Here is a 16924-nt window from a genome sequence, read left to right on the forward strand (position 1 = left end):
AGAGTCTGTGGAGTCCTTTGTCCAGCTGTGATGTCTGGTGCTGTGCCTCTCTCGCCCGCAGGCAGAGATGCAAGCAGAGGGCGATGAACGTCTTGGGACACTATTTTCAAATCACTGGGACAACATATTGGCCAAGTGTATGGTGGTTAGATCTGCTCTTATCTAAAAAAATATATTTCCCTACTTAATCCAAAGCAAGAACATTAATTTTCAAGACAGATACTCTCTTCTTTCCCCTCTTCCCCTCAGTTAACTTAAATGTGGTCCAGGCTGAAGAGTGGATTGTCCCAGGCCTGGAAATAAATGATCACTAGATTTGTCTCCAGCATACATCAAAACAGGAGACAAAAGGGTTCCCATTTGATATTCATAGATAGAAGAGAAGAGGGTGTCATTGTAAAGAGATCCCAGTTTCAACATACTTTATGACCAACTCTTCTAATCTGTCAACATGCATGAATTAAATCAATGGAAATTCCATGATATAAATTTGGTGTTACAAGCTACAATAAGCTGGTCGTCCTCAGTTGATCGTAATTAAAACTGAACAGAGGGTTTACCCCGGCTATGCAGATGTACTCTGGTGGAAAATTCAGCTGCATGGTTTTTGCTAGACTGTGGGATTATGACATGTTAGATTTATTAGCTCATTTGCTACAGTAAATGAGAGGCTCTGGCTTGAGCAACCACTGATAGCAGAGAGGTGAATGGGCTGGCTGAGGAGCAGGACAGGAATGGAGAGAGAACCTTTGTTCTGAAAGACAGAACACAGTCCTCACACACTGTCCTAGTCCATCATGACTGTTTTCCACAGCCACTGGACATGATCTGCTTTGCCACTTCAAATGAACAAACACAATTTTTTTCTTAAGTGAGAAGTGTTGCAATGAAAAGAATCTGACAGGTCATAGAATATACTACAGGAGCTTTTTTGAAGTGAGCTTGCTTCCCTACCACTAGAAAGAAAAGGGGTTTCCTGGTGCTAATTTCCATGCTAAGAATTGAAATGTAGGGAAGGCAAAGGATTTTACATATTCTTGCACAGGGAATAATGGTGTTTGGTTTTGTAGTTACTTGCTGTACTGAGACATCCAAACATGATTTGGGAATCATGAGAATTTGAGGTAAGGTACTTTTGCCAGAGGGTGTAGGCACCTGGATTTATGGATTTATGGATTAAAAATATCATATTTATAAGCCTAGTGAAAATGAGTAAATAGAGACACATGAGACATGATGACTTTCTATGTGACAATATGAAGCTGATGAACGTGATGATCACATGCAAAGAATGAGAAAAATATTTTCCTATGATTCAATTTCTGACTCAGAATTTAAATCTTCTCCAGAAAGATCCCTAACAAGGGGACACTTTAGTAAGGAGGGAATCTGCCTAACTTAACAAAATTCAGAGAATAAGCTTCACAAAAGATTTTAGAGCAATTGCACAGAGGCAACTGTGGATAAGTGCAGGTTGAATGCCAGAGGAAGGACTCATCCAAAATGTTTTTCCTATTTTATTACCTGATCATTAATATAATATTGCCCTAACCTTATGGTAACTGGTAATGGTAATTGGTAGTAATAACAGCAAATTTGTAGCAGATGGTTTATAGTTTGCTGTATGAGGACTTGAGCTCCTAGAGAAGTCTCATGGGTTGGCCTGGCCCCTGTGACAGAGTGCAGGCTGGCAGTGTCCAGAGCAGGTCAGATGCAGAAGAGGAGCATGTGGAGAAATACCATCCACTTGCTGTCTATCCCAAACTTCCAGTCCTACTTTGACTGCTGAACCATGAGCCTTCTGTTCTTACAAAGCTTTCCCTGAGGCAGCACCTCTCGCTGCTCAGGCTCCTGTCCTGTGTGCGCTACAATGAATTAATGTTATTTTGCTGCGTGTGCAGCATTGCTATTGCCCTGATCTCTTCTCCTATCACCTGGGGAGAAGTGTTTTCTGCACTGCTAGACAGAAGCCAAGACAGAATTTGATGTGAGCACCCTTGGAAGGATAAAGCAACTGGTACCATTATGTCCTGGCATTTTCAGCTACCAAGATGAACTGCTATGGAGTATACAATAAAGCTCTTTATCAAACCTGGCTTTTCATGTCCCTTTCAGCTGTAAAGAAAAATGTGTGAGAACACAGCCCCATTGGTTATCCCCAGAGGAACAGAAGGACAATTTCTTCAATACAATATTTGATGCTGGCAGTGGAATTGTTTCTGGATTATCAGCTTGTAACAAAGGAGAATTAATACTGAGAAGTAATGTTGAACTCAATCCATAATCTATAACCAACTTTAAAAAACAAAAGTGGACTCAGCAGAAGAGAGGATACAAGTGATTACTGTGCCAATTACTCCATGGTGTGAAGAACTGTGACCCAGATCCATGGAAAAGCACCAATTTGTGGGAGCTGGTATCATGGCATGGCACTTACTGAGGGTCAGTCAGACTCTTTGTAACACTCATGTGTTTTTTTTTTTTTGACCTTCCTCCACTCCAAATTGCAGAATGGGTCAGAGTGGAAGAGACGGAAGAAATGTTCACTTTGTTTAAAATATTAAAAATAAAATTATTTTAGATTATGAAATTGAATAAATTACTTTTTCTGTGATTTTTTTCTGTTGCTCCTCTTCTCCCCCTTCATGTTTTCTTACCCTTCTGCTGTTCTGTACATTTGCAAAGCCTTTGTATTATCTCAAACATTGGAACTACTAATTTGCACCATAAACCTGGATTTTCAAAGTTAGCTTAAATTTTTGAAATTATAAATGATTCCAAGGAACAGCAATTCTCTCTCAACCATGCATTCTGCTCTTTTTTACTGCGTGGGGAAAGTAACAGGGAAAGCAATAAGGCAAAACACTGAAATGTCCAGTTACCACAAAAGGTGCAGTATAAATAATAAATTTTAAAGAAAAGATTTGTTAACTAATTGGTAAAAAAGCCAAATCTACCTCTCACCTTTCTGTGATCTTCACTAACACTCACAGTTCTAATGGATTTTTCCTTATGGAGTGAAACAATTGGTATAAACTTAAAGAAAAATAAATCTGTACTGCTACCATTAAGTGTCAGGTTACCAGCCTGATGGTACAAGCTCCAGAGAAGAAACCCCAAGCCTGTCTCATGGCTCATTTCAGGAGTTCCTTTTAGCACTGGCTCTTGTTAACGGGGACTTTATTTGATACTCCTGCAAGTCTCTCTGGGTTGCTGTACTCCAGTCATGTATGACTCCAAGGGTGGAGAGCTGCATGACTTTCCCAAGTGAGGAACAAGAGGCTTTGTGTGGAAGAGCAGGGAAATGGATCCTCCTGGCTCTCCTTGGCTGCTTTGTGTGGTAAACTGTCCTCTCAGGACCGGAGCGTAACAATTTAAATACTATACTTGCTGCCAAGCCTCTGCTGCCCTGAAAAGTTGTTTTTCTCCAACAGTACTGAAGAGAAATCTCTCCAATATGAGTATGTTAAACACATGAACAACTCTGACAAGAGGCAGAGTAATATTTTCTTGGGTGAGCTCATTTATGTTTTATTGAATTCATCTATTGGCTGACCAACAGATCCATCAGGTGCTTTTGCAGCAGCCAGATACAGAGACATGACCTCAAGTCTGACATCAAGCCAAAAGGTCCTCCCTGCTTCTTTACAAAGAGGTAAAACAAAAATGTCAAGTAAGCAGAGGTATTCTGTCACCCTGACTTACACCACATGAGGTGCAGACAAAGCATTAGCACTTTTTCAGCAGTGTGGCTGTGCCAAGCTTTGGCAAATTAATGTGCTGTGGATATGTCTGAAGTACTTAACAGTTTGATGTGGCAATAGCAGCTAACAGAATTTTAATAAAATTTGACCATTTTCCTCTCCCCAGGTGTAAAAGCTTTGTTAGTGCTAAAATGTGCAATCTCTTGCATTCATTTTTCTGTGCAGCTTCAATGGAAATTGTGGTGTGTTATTAGCACACTAATAAGTAACAAACTGAGGCAGACTGCAAATTTACCAGTGAAATACTGAAGATGACATTTTGTCTCCATGACTGTAAAAGGGGAGAAATAGGTCATTAGAAGTCTACTTTTCTACAAGGGAGCCTGAGATAAGTCCTTCATTATTTGCCACACTTTTACATAGCAATTACAGTAAATAAGCCATAACAGTGAGAAATGTTAATCTATTCCCTGAGGAAAAAGAAAAACGTAGGCTGGCTTCTCCTGTTTCAGCATTGCCCTGCAAACTACACGTTAAAAATACATTGTACAGAGTAAATGGAAGAGGAATAATTGATGAATAATCACAAAACAGAGGTGCTGAGAGCTGTAGTGCATATTGGATAAGGTTTGGTTATTTGCTAGTGACACAAGATAGGAATTTGGAAATAAAAAAAAAAAGGAGACTTTCTTCTTGGGAGAAGCTCAGGGCTATCATAAAAGTTCAGGCTTAGGGCCATGGAGGTATGTTAATAGTGAGCTTTGCTCTCAATGATTTCTTTTGCCTGTGTACAAACAGGTGACCCCAGGCCTCCCTCTGCTCTGGCTCCCTGAGATCCCTTTCTATAGCATGACTAAATCCACACACACCTGGGTCTAGGTCGTGTTCCTGCTGTGGGCCTTGGAAACAAGACCCAAACCCTTACTGTGGCATGGCACTTTTATCGCTTCTCATGGCAAGTGCCCCCTGTCCCTGTGCAACCATTTTCTTCTGAAGGCAAATAAATCCACCAGAACTGTTCTTTTGCCCGTCTTTTGGATCCTTAATGAGCCACAATGCTCATTACTGTCCTTTCGGTGTAAACCTGAGATAAAAAATTCCAGCCCTTAGAAAAAAATTCTAAGCTAGGGACTTAGTTTGCAACTATAAAATAACATTTCTTTTAGACTTATGAATTTTTTCTTCCCCACTTCTCACTGTGTTTTCCCATGCCCGAGAGGAATTTATTCATACTTATTGAAGTGTCTTCTATCCAGACTGCCTCCAAACATCAAATGCAAGCCATATTAATTATCAAGGAGATCATCTCAATTTATAATAAGTCATGTGCTAATTACATGTACCCCATGAGTATTTTACTCTCATTTATCTTGTGAGTGCTCATTTTGCAGATTAGTAATGAACATGACAACTGCAAGTGCAACCACTACTGTGGACTGTCAAATAAAGGCATGGAGGAATTGGACTCTTAATTAAAACTGGTATTTGCTTTGCATTACAAGTGCAACTACTGATGTTGCTTCCAGGAAAGTATGTTTATTAAAAATATATTATTCCCAAGAGACAGATAAAAGATACTAAGACACTCAGGCTACACCAAAAGGATCGCTTTGTATTGAAAACTCTTTCACAGCAATAATGAATTAGAGTCTAAGAAAAATACCACCCTGTTAGACCTGAAGAGCAACACACTCTCTCTTATGCTGTACATATGAGATTTTCTCCTGTGTCTGAGCCATTCCCAAAGAATTCAAGCCTGCCTGTGGTTTTCTTCCTCCAATTTGATTTGGCCTAGATTCACTCACTAAAATTGTCTGTAGATCTCACAAGTAATTTCTGTCGTTGAGAAGCACAATGAACTTGGCTATGAGTGGTCATCAGTCAGAAGACACTTGTTCAATGCCAGCTTCATGGGCTATATGAGAATGTGCACTTTGGAAGTGAAAATGGTTTACTTATTTTTTAAAGAGCACTTCAGTCCTCCTCACAACCTAAAAAACAGTACTCATGGTTTTAATACAAGAAAAAATGTGGATAGAAATACCTTAGCATCCAGTACTTCTGAGAAAATAAGGTCTTTTTTTGGGTATCAGCATTCTTCTGGCTGTTTATGGTCTGTTTTGGGATGGATTTCCTTTGGCTGGATGTAGGTTTGTTGTAGAAATTACTTTTGAGAGTGATAACTTTATGTCAGAAAAACAGTCCTGCTTTTCTCAATTCTATTCAGCATCCTATTACTTTTGACATTTTTCCTATACTGCTTTTCAGATTATCACCTGTTTCATTCCTTTTAGTAGCTTGGCTAAGTTTCTGATGAATGTTTCAGCAAGATCTCATTTGTTCCTCTAAAAAGCTCCAAACTGAATTACTTTAGAGTTGTACCTCTGCATGTGCCCCCCTTTCCCCTCCAATAACTTCACTAATCTCAGGGCTGAAATTCAAGATGTAATTTCCAACAAGAAACAAATTCTCTTACTCACAACTAACAACCTTACATTTCAGAAAAAACAAGAATGAAGATGACCTCTTGTGGAATGTCTTTAAAAAGCCTATTTCTTTTTGCCCTTTCAATACCCCAGAACAGATAAACTCTTGCAATTTCTTGTTCGCTACTTCATGACTCTGTGACTCAGCTGATATGTCTCAAATCCTGGGTCCAGTTCTGGGGCCCTCAATTTAAGAAGGACATCATGGTGCTGGAGCAAATCCAGACAGGGCAAAGAAGCTGGTGAGAAGTCTGGAGCACAAGTCCTGTGAGGAGCAGCTGAGGGAGCTGGGGTTTGTTAGCCTGGAGAAAAGGAGGCTCAGGAGTGAAGTTACTGCTCACTGCAGCTCTCTGGAGGAAGGTTGTAGCAAGGTGGGGGTCAGGCTCTTCTCCTGGACAGCCAGTGACAGGAGGAAAGGACACAGTCTTAAGACTGGGAAGGTTTAGGTTGGACACTAGGAAGGAATTCTTCAGAAAGGACAACTAGACATTGGAATGGCTAACCAAGGAGGCAGTGGAGTCATCATGCTTGGAAGTATTTAAGGAAAGACTGGATATGGCACTTGGTGTCATGGTCTGATGGATGTTGGGTCATAGGTTGGACTCTATCTTAAGGGTTTTTCCAGCTTAATTGATCCTGTGGTTCTGTGACATGTTACCAGCTGTGCATTCATCAGAGACCCAGAACCAGACCCGTCTCCTCTGCTAGATTTTCCACCACTGCACAAGTCTCCTACAAGTATCTGGCTCTGTTCTGGACCTGTCCTTGCCACTGTTCCTTTCTTTATTCCTGCTTTCCTGCTCCCACTCTGCCAAACAAAAGTGCAACTAGCTAACATTGCTGCCAAATGTCTTTGTTTTCCTATCAGTACCAATCTGAATACAGAGCAGGCAGTGAACTTGTTGACACCCATACTTAAATCAGAATAATGTTTCTTGTCCAGTACATTTGTTTTTATGACCTTGATGACATATTTATAAAATTTGGTTTTTCTGTTTTGTGTTTACTCATGAAGCAGCTGTGCTTCATCCTTTAAAAATACAGTATAGTCCTGATGCCTGGCTAATTTTAAACTACATAGGTCTCACTGGTCATCTAAAAATAAGTTTGTAATGTTCACACGTAGTATGCATAGAACTATCATTTGACCAAACATGGTAGCATAAAGGGGTCCTTATCAGGTCTTTGGCTTCTTCTAAAATGGCAATAATGACTTTAAAATACACAACAAAACCATAAACAGGCCCTGTACTTCCTGTTTGCAAAACATCACGAGAAGAAATTAATGTTTTTGTGCAAATAGGATCTGGGTTAAGGACACATTTAGACTTTTCTCAGCAGTAATCAAAAAATAATATTTTATACTTGCCTGAAAGATCTGGAGCAATGATGGTGAATATTTTGGAGGGAAAAATAACACTGGAATGTAAACAAAAAAATTCTGATCCTTTGAAATACCAATTAATTGTTATTCTTTTAAATAAGCATAATCCAAACTTCATGTTATCCAGCAACCTGATCAGAATTATTTCTTAAACCCAGGCCCAAAATGTCTAGGCCATCTGATTCCTTTCAGGTTCAGGCTTTTAGGCTTCTTCTCCCTCATGATCCTAGCTCAGAGAAGAGATATCAAAGGACCTGAACTGCTCAGACACAAAGCAATCCATATAACAGACCAGACCTGGATTTTAACTATCCAGGCTTTCTCAGCTGAGGTGTACCGACCTGGATAAGAGAAAATGCCATGGGTCATCTAACATTTAGAGAGATGGGCTATGAAGGCTTTAGCAAAATGTTTTAGTTTTCATTAACTGGGCATTTCTTTGACAAAAATCAGAATGGAAAAGGTTTTCATACGACAAGACCTTAAGAAACCCATGTCCCTCATAGTTTAAAAGAGCACCACAAGCAGCAGAATTAAGAGTGTCTGGCTTTTTATTGATTTGTGTCCCAAATGACCACCTTGGTGGACTTGATAATTTTTAGTAAGGGGTGAGCAGGTGGTTGAAACCTTTCCTGTTCTTTCCACAAATCCAGTAGGAATTCTGGAATTTTGAGAAAACTGTTTTTCTTCAAACCCCATAGACAATTAAATCATTCCAGATTTACGGGGAAAAGATGGTCAGAATGGGGTGCTTCATTAAGCATCATTGCATCAAAATGGTTTTGGGTACAAATTCTATAATACAGGCATTTACCACTACAGGAAGCATGGATGTTTTGCTTCTACAGCTGTACATCTAAATTAATATGCTCCATCCCCATGTTGTTTTTCTATAGACAAGCAAAAGTATCAGGTTAAATACGTTGCACAGAAAACAATTAAAGCCCAATTAGCAGGAATTTTGGTCACTTAAGGATTTAAGAATTAATTCTAAAGACCTCAGTGCAGCTGTTTGGAAAGTAGTCAGGGCTGACTTATTTGATGAACTGAACTGGAATATGTAAGTCCTGGTTTTGAAAAGCTCTCAAGAAATACTTCAGTATGACAAACTATGGATGGTAATGGGATATTTTCAGTGTCATGTCTGAATTCATTACAAATCTACTTACATTCTTTCAGAACAGGATGAGTCATTACCCACAGAATGCAATAAATTTAACTTGGTTTTCTGCTTAAGCAATATTGTGAAGTAAAACAATTTCCTGAAATGTGTACTTTATCGAACATTCTTCACTGAGGCTGTATTTTTTAACTTAATATTTCTGTCATGTGCCTAGTAGACATCTGACCCACCACAGACCTTCCTATGACATTAATACACTCTACCTGTATAAAAAACATGCAGATTTCAGGGAGAGCTCAACACCCCCCACCATTATGAGGTTCTGATTGTATTTCATATGTCTTAGACTATTTTTAAAGCTTTTCTTTATCTTCCCTTTAACCATTTCTCTGTTTTTGTCATCAACTCCCACACTGCTGATATTGGTCATTAACAATTCTCTTTTTCAAGCTTTGTCAGTATTTGTCCAGCATCTACAATATTAGAATACCAGCATCACAGTTGTGCCCTATTGTGACAGAAATAATAATAAACACATCTTTGTTGTTTCTTTCTGCAAGCTGTGGGTATGGCTGATACTTCCTTAAACACACAATGTTGCACTCAAATGAAAAAGAATGCTCTAAGGATATTGCCATCTGATTGAAATGGAAACAGTTCTGCCTGTATGACAATATGAAAAACCATTGTAAGGCATGGCTTCCCACAAAACAGAAGAAACAAATGTTCTGTGGTTTCAGCTGAGCATGTGAATTTTACAACAGCATTTCAGAGTTTTCTGCAGCAGCAGTTTTCATAAGTGAAGATGTTTTCACAAATGAAGATAGACTTACACAATTACAGGAGTGGGGTTTAAACTTCATGGTAGGATGGATGCCCTACTATTACAAAGCAGCTCCTAAGAGGAAACTTCTACAGTGGGAACTTTGTGATGTTTACTGAAATTTAAGCACATATTTTTCCTAATTCATGGCAGCTCTCATGCACAATGTGCTCTGTTGAAAAAACAAAGTCCACTTATATTTCCACACCATTCTGAACTGAGTGGGTTGCATTTCATGCAATTCAAAACAGCAGTGGTGCCTACTGATTTTGCTTATATTATCACAGGAATCCCATCACGTTTACATAGAAGGATATTTTTTGTATTCATTAAAGGAAAAGCATTCCAACAAATGTTGTATACAGACTGCAGCTGGGGTGAAAAAAACATAGAAAAAAACATCTGTTAGGGAAGTAGGGAGATAGTCTCAAAGTATTGATTTATCCAAGAAAACAGCTTGTTTACTAACCCTACATCATAAGACCTGGGCACATGGAAAATTCACACAAACTATGGCAGAAAGGTCCATTCAGAGCTCCATTCACACTGACAGTGAGCTATAAAGTTGTTCAATGATTCTTGCAGATAAGCAGATTTTAAAAGCCAGAAAGAAGCCTTCCACCGCCTCACTTGTATTCAATAGGAACAGTATCCAGGGTCTCCTGTAACTTGTGTTTAAAGAGCTTGCCAAAAATATATTCATATTTAAAGAATTAAAGAGGTGAATCATTCTCTATTTGGCCTCTGTTGGTGACCTGAAACTCGAGAAGCTTGCATTTTTATTTGCATGTGTCCCACAAGCGGAGTTTATGCAGAATAAGCTATTTTCTGAGGCTTATAGCATTAAATTCTTTTTATTCTGAGTGCTGAGACCTTTAGAAAGAAGGGAAGAGAAGAGAAAGAAATTTGTGGTGATGAGACTTAGTACATTTTTTCTAAATACTGTGAATGTATACAAAACATGGGAAAAAAGCTAGTGAGTTTTCTAAGACAGTGGAAGGAAAGCTGAGGTATGGGAAGGACTTCCATTCTTGGTCAAAACATGATTTTCCTGAGGCAAAAGAGAAAATAAAAACCTAGGGCAAATAAATTGACCTTCATCCTGCTCCAGTGGTGTGCTTGTCACAGCCATTAATTTGACAATGTTCTAGTTCTTGCTGCTGATTGAAGGTGTTGGTTGGGACAGCGTCCTAATTCTTTGACGGTTCAAAATATAGAGCATTTCAAACACAGGAAGAAAAACTTCTGCATTTCATTAAGCTGCTTTTGGAAGCATGATTGTAAACTGAGATGGGAAAAGAGATTGCAAATGCTGATGGAGGCATTTCACCAAGTTTCTAGGCTCCACTTGAAATTCAACTCCTGGCCTAGCAGCGCTTGGCATTGTCTTTGAGCAGCATGAATCTGAGGGAAGGAAAGGAATGTGAACGAGCCCTTTAGCCCAGATATCATAGATATCTTGTACTTTTGGGACTTTAGAAATTGACAGCATATGTTGGTACAAAGCCTGAAAGATCAGCTAGGACCATGAGTTACTGTTAGGATACAACTTGTTTCTCTGGCTTTAATTTGCTGTAACTGGGTTGTCTCACGCAGCCGCGTGTGAGGGCACATGGCTACACAAGCACGTAAAGGCTTTGTAGTGCCCCACACAGTTCCAGCTGGACATTCATGCCATCCTTCAACCCTGGAATGGCATGCAGCACTGGAATAACAGAACAGACTTTTCAGAGGCACAGCAGCAGGAAATATATTCTAAACCCATCTGATTTAGTCTGTGGAATTGCTCAGGTCTCTTGCCAGCTGGAAGGTGGTTGGCAGGCACACACAGGCTTCCAGCCTCTCTCAAACACAGCCTTGTTTGATAGCCTACTCTGATGAGCTGCACAAGAAAAGTCAATCCCTAAATGAGGATGGATGGGCTGCAAGTGCTTGTTTAGTCTGAAATGCCAGCACTCCCTACATGCCGCACACAGTGCAGAAAAGAGAAATGCCTCGGAGAGGTCACAGCACAGGATACATGGGGCTGTATGTGTTGGGAGACATGGTTCCTTGATCACCTCATAGAGGCAAAAACAAGCAGGCTGCTTGGAGTCAAGAACTAAACAGTGAGATCCAAGAACCAGGGAGCTGGGGAGTAGCAGCTCCACTGCTGCCCCACTGTTCCAAGAGCTGCAGGTGTTGGGTGGGCAGCTTGGCCCAGGGCAGCACAGTGATGTCAGCTTTAGTAATACCTGCTACTTTATTTCACCCTCACAACAGTCACTTAAATTAGCCAGCAACTCCTATAGCAGCGCAGCCCCATATCCAGTTTAAGACTCATGCAATTCAATCATTCAACTTTTGCATTTGGCTTGATAACCACAGTTTGTCCACCTCACTCACATTTGTCCCAGTTTCCCTAAGCAGCAGCCAGGGGATTTTCATTGTATTTCCAGAGGGAAATTCCAGTATGATCAAAAATATAACTCTCAATGATTTCCTGAGAATTTCTCGTAGTACATCTATCAACACAAACCACAGTATTTTAAATGACTACATTATACAGCAAGAAGTTTGAGAATGTTCCTAAAGGGTAAAGGTTTCTGTAAGAGTTTTTATTACAGAGTTCAAAAGTCAACAGGCTGCCTATAACCACGTAAAGCATCTGCTGAGGATGTCCTGTCAATGACCCACAATGTTAGATTTTTTGGAGCTGGAAAGGACATGAAAGAATATCTAGTTCCAACCCCTCTCAATGGGGCAGGGATGCCTTCCACAACACCAGGTTGCTCAGAGTCCCATCCAACCTGTCCTTGTACAATTCCAGGGCTAGGGCATCCACAGCTTCTCTGGAAAATATAATCCAATGCCCCACCACCCTCATAGCAAAGAATTTTCCCCTAATATCTAATCTCAATTTACCCTCTATCAGCTTAAAGGCATTCCCCCTCTTCCTCTCTTCCTATCACTACAGGCCCTTGTGAAAAGCCCCGGTCCAGCTCTCTTGGAGCCAGCACCTTTAGGTCCTGGAAGGCTGATATATATCACATGTATATCCACAATGTATGGTTACAGATGCTATTTATGTTAATCCTGTGTATTTAAAAAACTCTGGAGCTACTTTACTGAAGACTATAGTGCAGCTGGGTTCTTGGTGCAGGAGGGAGATGGAGACTTTTCAGCTGGTGATGGACATATTATGAGACCAGCACTGGAAGAGGAGTACAAGCTTTTGGCTGTGTTATGGGGTTGGATAGACACAACACTCATCACTCAACCTGGAACTTTCCCATGATATCAAAACTAAAACTGTGATGCCACTTACCACCAATAACACCAGACCTCTGTGGCCATCCTAGTTTGTGTGATCCTGACTGATTGCTTTTAAACAACTCTATTTCCTGGCAAAGGTTGCTGAGAATAAATCCTGTAACTGTTTAGGCAAGAGCAACCCCCCCTAGAATTAGACTACAACTTTCAACGTGAAATCCAATCCAAAATTGTAACTACCCCAAAAGCTGGAATTGGGGTTCAGTTTGTGGCTACTTCTTGCAACACAACTTTGACAGGACGTAAGTAAAATTTGATTTGTTTACTAACAGGAGTCAGGGCACACCATGAAAACTACAAGTACTAAAAGTATCCAGAGTTTTGCAGGGCACAGGCAGTAAAAACATCGATATATACAGCTATCCCTTAGGAGACTGTGCTCTAGTTATGTCAGGAGTGCAGATCGATGTTTTCAAACTGGTTTAAGTTTTGTGTTGTATTTGGTGTACTACAGCACCACTGTGTATGTTTTTGTTAAAGAAACAGAAATTGTTGGTGTTGTGGGCTTGGGTTTTGGTGATTTTTCCACTCCTTTTTCTGGTAAAATCATTTCTGCATTTAAGAAAATGCTGCCTCCGTGAACAGAATTTTCAGTCGGTGAAAAGAGACAACAGAAAAGAGCAAGAAATTGGTATTTAGAAACAGAGAGACCACGGCAAAAAATGCCCCAAACAACAGAGTGTGAGAGATGAACAATAATGCTGAGCCAGCAGACTAATAGAAAGCAGAGGAGTATATTGAACAATCATGGTGGAAAAGGAAGTATAACCTGCAAATAGAAAGGAATACTGATTCACCACAAACCCGTAGTCCTAACAGGATGGTGCTAGATGTTTTCCTGGTCTCTAAAAAGGCATGGAAATATCATGAAAATTAGTATGCCATTCTGTATTTTGTGTTCTGAAGTTTTAAGCCTTCTGATCAGTGGAATATATTCAAAGGGAAAGGACTGCTGGTAGGTGGACTCCAATGGAGCTCAGGAGAGGCCGGCAGGTTGCTCCCACTCACTTCCTCTGGAGGGGAAAACTTTCAGGATTTTCTTCAAAACTTAGGAAAAAAGTGAAGACTGTAACAACAGTTAGGAATATCAGCACACAGAAACCCAGATATTAAGGAAACAGATGCTAACATGGAGGGAAACAGTTCTGGACAACGCTAAAGTCTAAAGAAGGACTTAACTCTTATAGAGAAATGGAATGAGTTATGATAAACCAATTTATGATTCTTATTGCCATGAAACTGGATGGCAAACCAGAAGGAAATACACTGATTAAATAGGACATGAAAATACCTATACAGGGTAAATAGAAAGAGTCTTGAAAAACAGTTATGACTAAAGGACACTCACTGTTCAAAGGGGATAGAAACAAACATGAACTGATCTGAGAGGCTGAAGAAGAGTAGGTGTTATAAAATGACAGGGGAAAAATAGAGTTTGGGAGAAACCTTGGAAGATCACTAGCCCAGCCTCCTACTCAAAGCAGAGCTAACTTCAAAGTTAGACCAGGTGGTTCGGGCCTTTTAATGCTGAATTCTGAAAATTCTTAAGGATAGAGATTTCACTGTCTCTCAAGAGACTCTGCTAGAGTTGCACATATGGACTTGTACAGACACTCAAGGTCAGATCTGTTTACAACTTGAAAGCTCTTTGATAGTTTTGATGGATCAATATTACAAAGAAATATTCCATTCTAAATGACATAAAACTTTCCCACTGGAAACCCAAAACAAACATTTCCAGTAATGTTAAAAGCTGCATCAATTTCTTTGCTCAACATCTCAATCAAGAGTGGCAGCATTTTACATTTGGTTTAAATGATCATAAATAACAATATAAGTTGCTGAATAAAATAGCCTTGGATAGTGTGATCAAAGGTTTGATATTAAAAAAAAAAAAACAAAACAAAAAACCAAAACAAAACAGAAGGAAAATATAGCAGTAGATGCAATGTAGTGAAAAGGCTTGCCAGTTTGCAAGTTGATGTTGCTGAACTTCATGTGTAGGGCTCTCTGGAGAGCCCAGATGTTGACTGATTCAGAGAGCAGCAGGAAACCTTTCTCTCCAAGACATGCAAAAGAGGAAATCCAGGCTTATTATTTTTTGCAATGCTATTGATGCTTGTAAATAGTTTTATTTATTGTACAGAATGCTCACTTGATGATATTTTGTTAGCTAGCATTGTTGACAGCCTATGAAGCAATTCATTATTCTGCAAGGAGAATATTTTGTAAGTTGTATTTGACGGATGCTGGCATGTCCCAATGGTTTTTACAAAGTAGCTTTGAAAATGACATTTTTATCTTGTTAATGGATGATGGGCCTTGTTGGCCATGTGAAATCATCTGTCAAAAGAAGATCCCATTTGCCATTGTGAAGCTGGTTCCTTGTGATCTGTGTGTCAGATGGACTGAGAGATTGGGGGTAAAACTGAAAGATGCCAACGAAGGAATGTGACAAAATCAGTAACAGCTGATGTTCTCACAGCTGAGAAAGAATATGTATAGGTCTTAGCTCACTGTTTATTACCTGGAATTATCGTCTAAGGATCATTAAGTGAAGTGTTTTCCATGATCAGTATCAAAAAGTACATAAAGTGCATGTACACCGGAAAAACATTAACCTTTTTTTTAAAGAAAATATGTGCAAAGTGAAAGAAACTGAGGATCGTCATAGTGGATTAACTGATAAGATGGAGCACGGGGCAGCTTGGCAGCACCAGTCACAGGCTATAGATTGCTGGATGTTCAGAAGTGGAACCCCTCTGAAACAGAGGGCATAGCAGCCATGTAATTTTTTCATTTGGGGCACAGGAATGAAACAGATCATTGAAAAATTTGATGGTAAAGCACGGGAAGCTCCCAACCAGAATATCAGGGGTATCTCCAACTAACACAGGGAACCTTTCCCATGGCTGAGCCTTGACCTGCAGGGCTTTTCCACTGGTGTCAATGAGTGACTCTGCTCAACCATGGGTACAAGAAGCAGCTGAAGCTACACAAGACTGAGGAAAAAATTGAAAACAGTTGAAAGTGTTGCAGTATGAAGAAAATTTGGTATTTTAACCTGTAAAAACCATGTCACAAAAATTTAGATCTTGAGTGTTACTTGAAAATGGGTTTGGTTTGGAGGAAAAAGCCTCTTCAACTGTCCTGTTGTGATCATGAAAGCAGAAATTTGCGCTTTCTTTGACAAGACAGATGGCTGCAGGGATATTTGATTCTAGATTAATTTCTTCTCCTGATCCAAATTGGACTAGTACTAAAGAGAAAATAGGTTTTTTTCTTTATTTCCTGCTATAGAGCCTGAAAAACATCTGTGTATCTGGGAAAAAAATATGACTTATCATTTATTGTTAAGCTTTTCTGATATGACTTAGTGCTATAGAACAGTCTGTCTTAAATATCTTCATTTTATTAAAAGTATTTGTCTGTTAGAGAATAAACAATTCTTTAGGGCAGAGTAAAGAATTTTGCAGCAGAACTACAAGGACATTTTAAGTAGTCAAGCTGAGAGCTGGAAAAGGATTAAAAGAAAATTTCCCTTAACTTAAATGGTTTACATTCACTCAGGTCCACTCCTGTTCAACAGCAAGGATTAAAAGACAAGCTCTTTGCACAAAGGCAATGAGCTACAGAAAGGATCCTTATTTCTGGCATTGCCAAATTTTATTTTTTTGGCTCAATAAAAAAAAAACCACAATGTAAAAGTTGTGTAAAACTTGGGATGCAACAGAGGAAACAAATGAGCACAACACATGAGCAGCAGAGGACATTTGATGATACTCTGTTTAAGCTTGAACATTTTTTAGATCTTGCCTCAACTTCATGAACATTTAGGAAGCTGTCAAAGACAGAGTAAATCCTGTTCATGGCATAGAATTATTTGAAACCTTAAGTTTTAAATGCATGCAGTCTAAGAAAGTCATTAAGATACAGCCTGAAGGGCTTTCCTCTCTATGCCACATTGAGGACATGCCCATTTTCATTAAACTCTCATTAAAAAGACTTGATATTAATGAGTCACTTCTACCATTTAATTTCCTTCTCAGAACCATAAATTATCTACAATTCTGAGTTCTACATTTTGCTCAT

This window comes from Onychostruthus taczanowskii, unplaced genomic scaffold (assembly GCF_017590055.1).
Source record: "Onychostruthus taczanowskii isolate IOZ18803 unplaced genomic scaffold, ASM1759005v1 scaffold5, whole genome shotgun sequence".
Lineage (NCBI taxonomy): Eukaryota > Metazoa > Chordata > Aves > Passeriformes > Passeridae > Onychostruthus > Onychostruthus taczanowskii.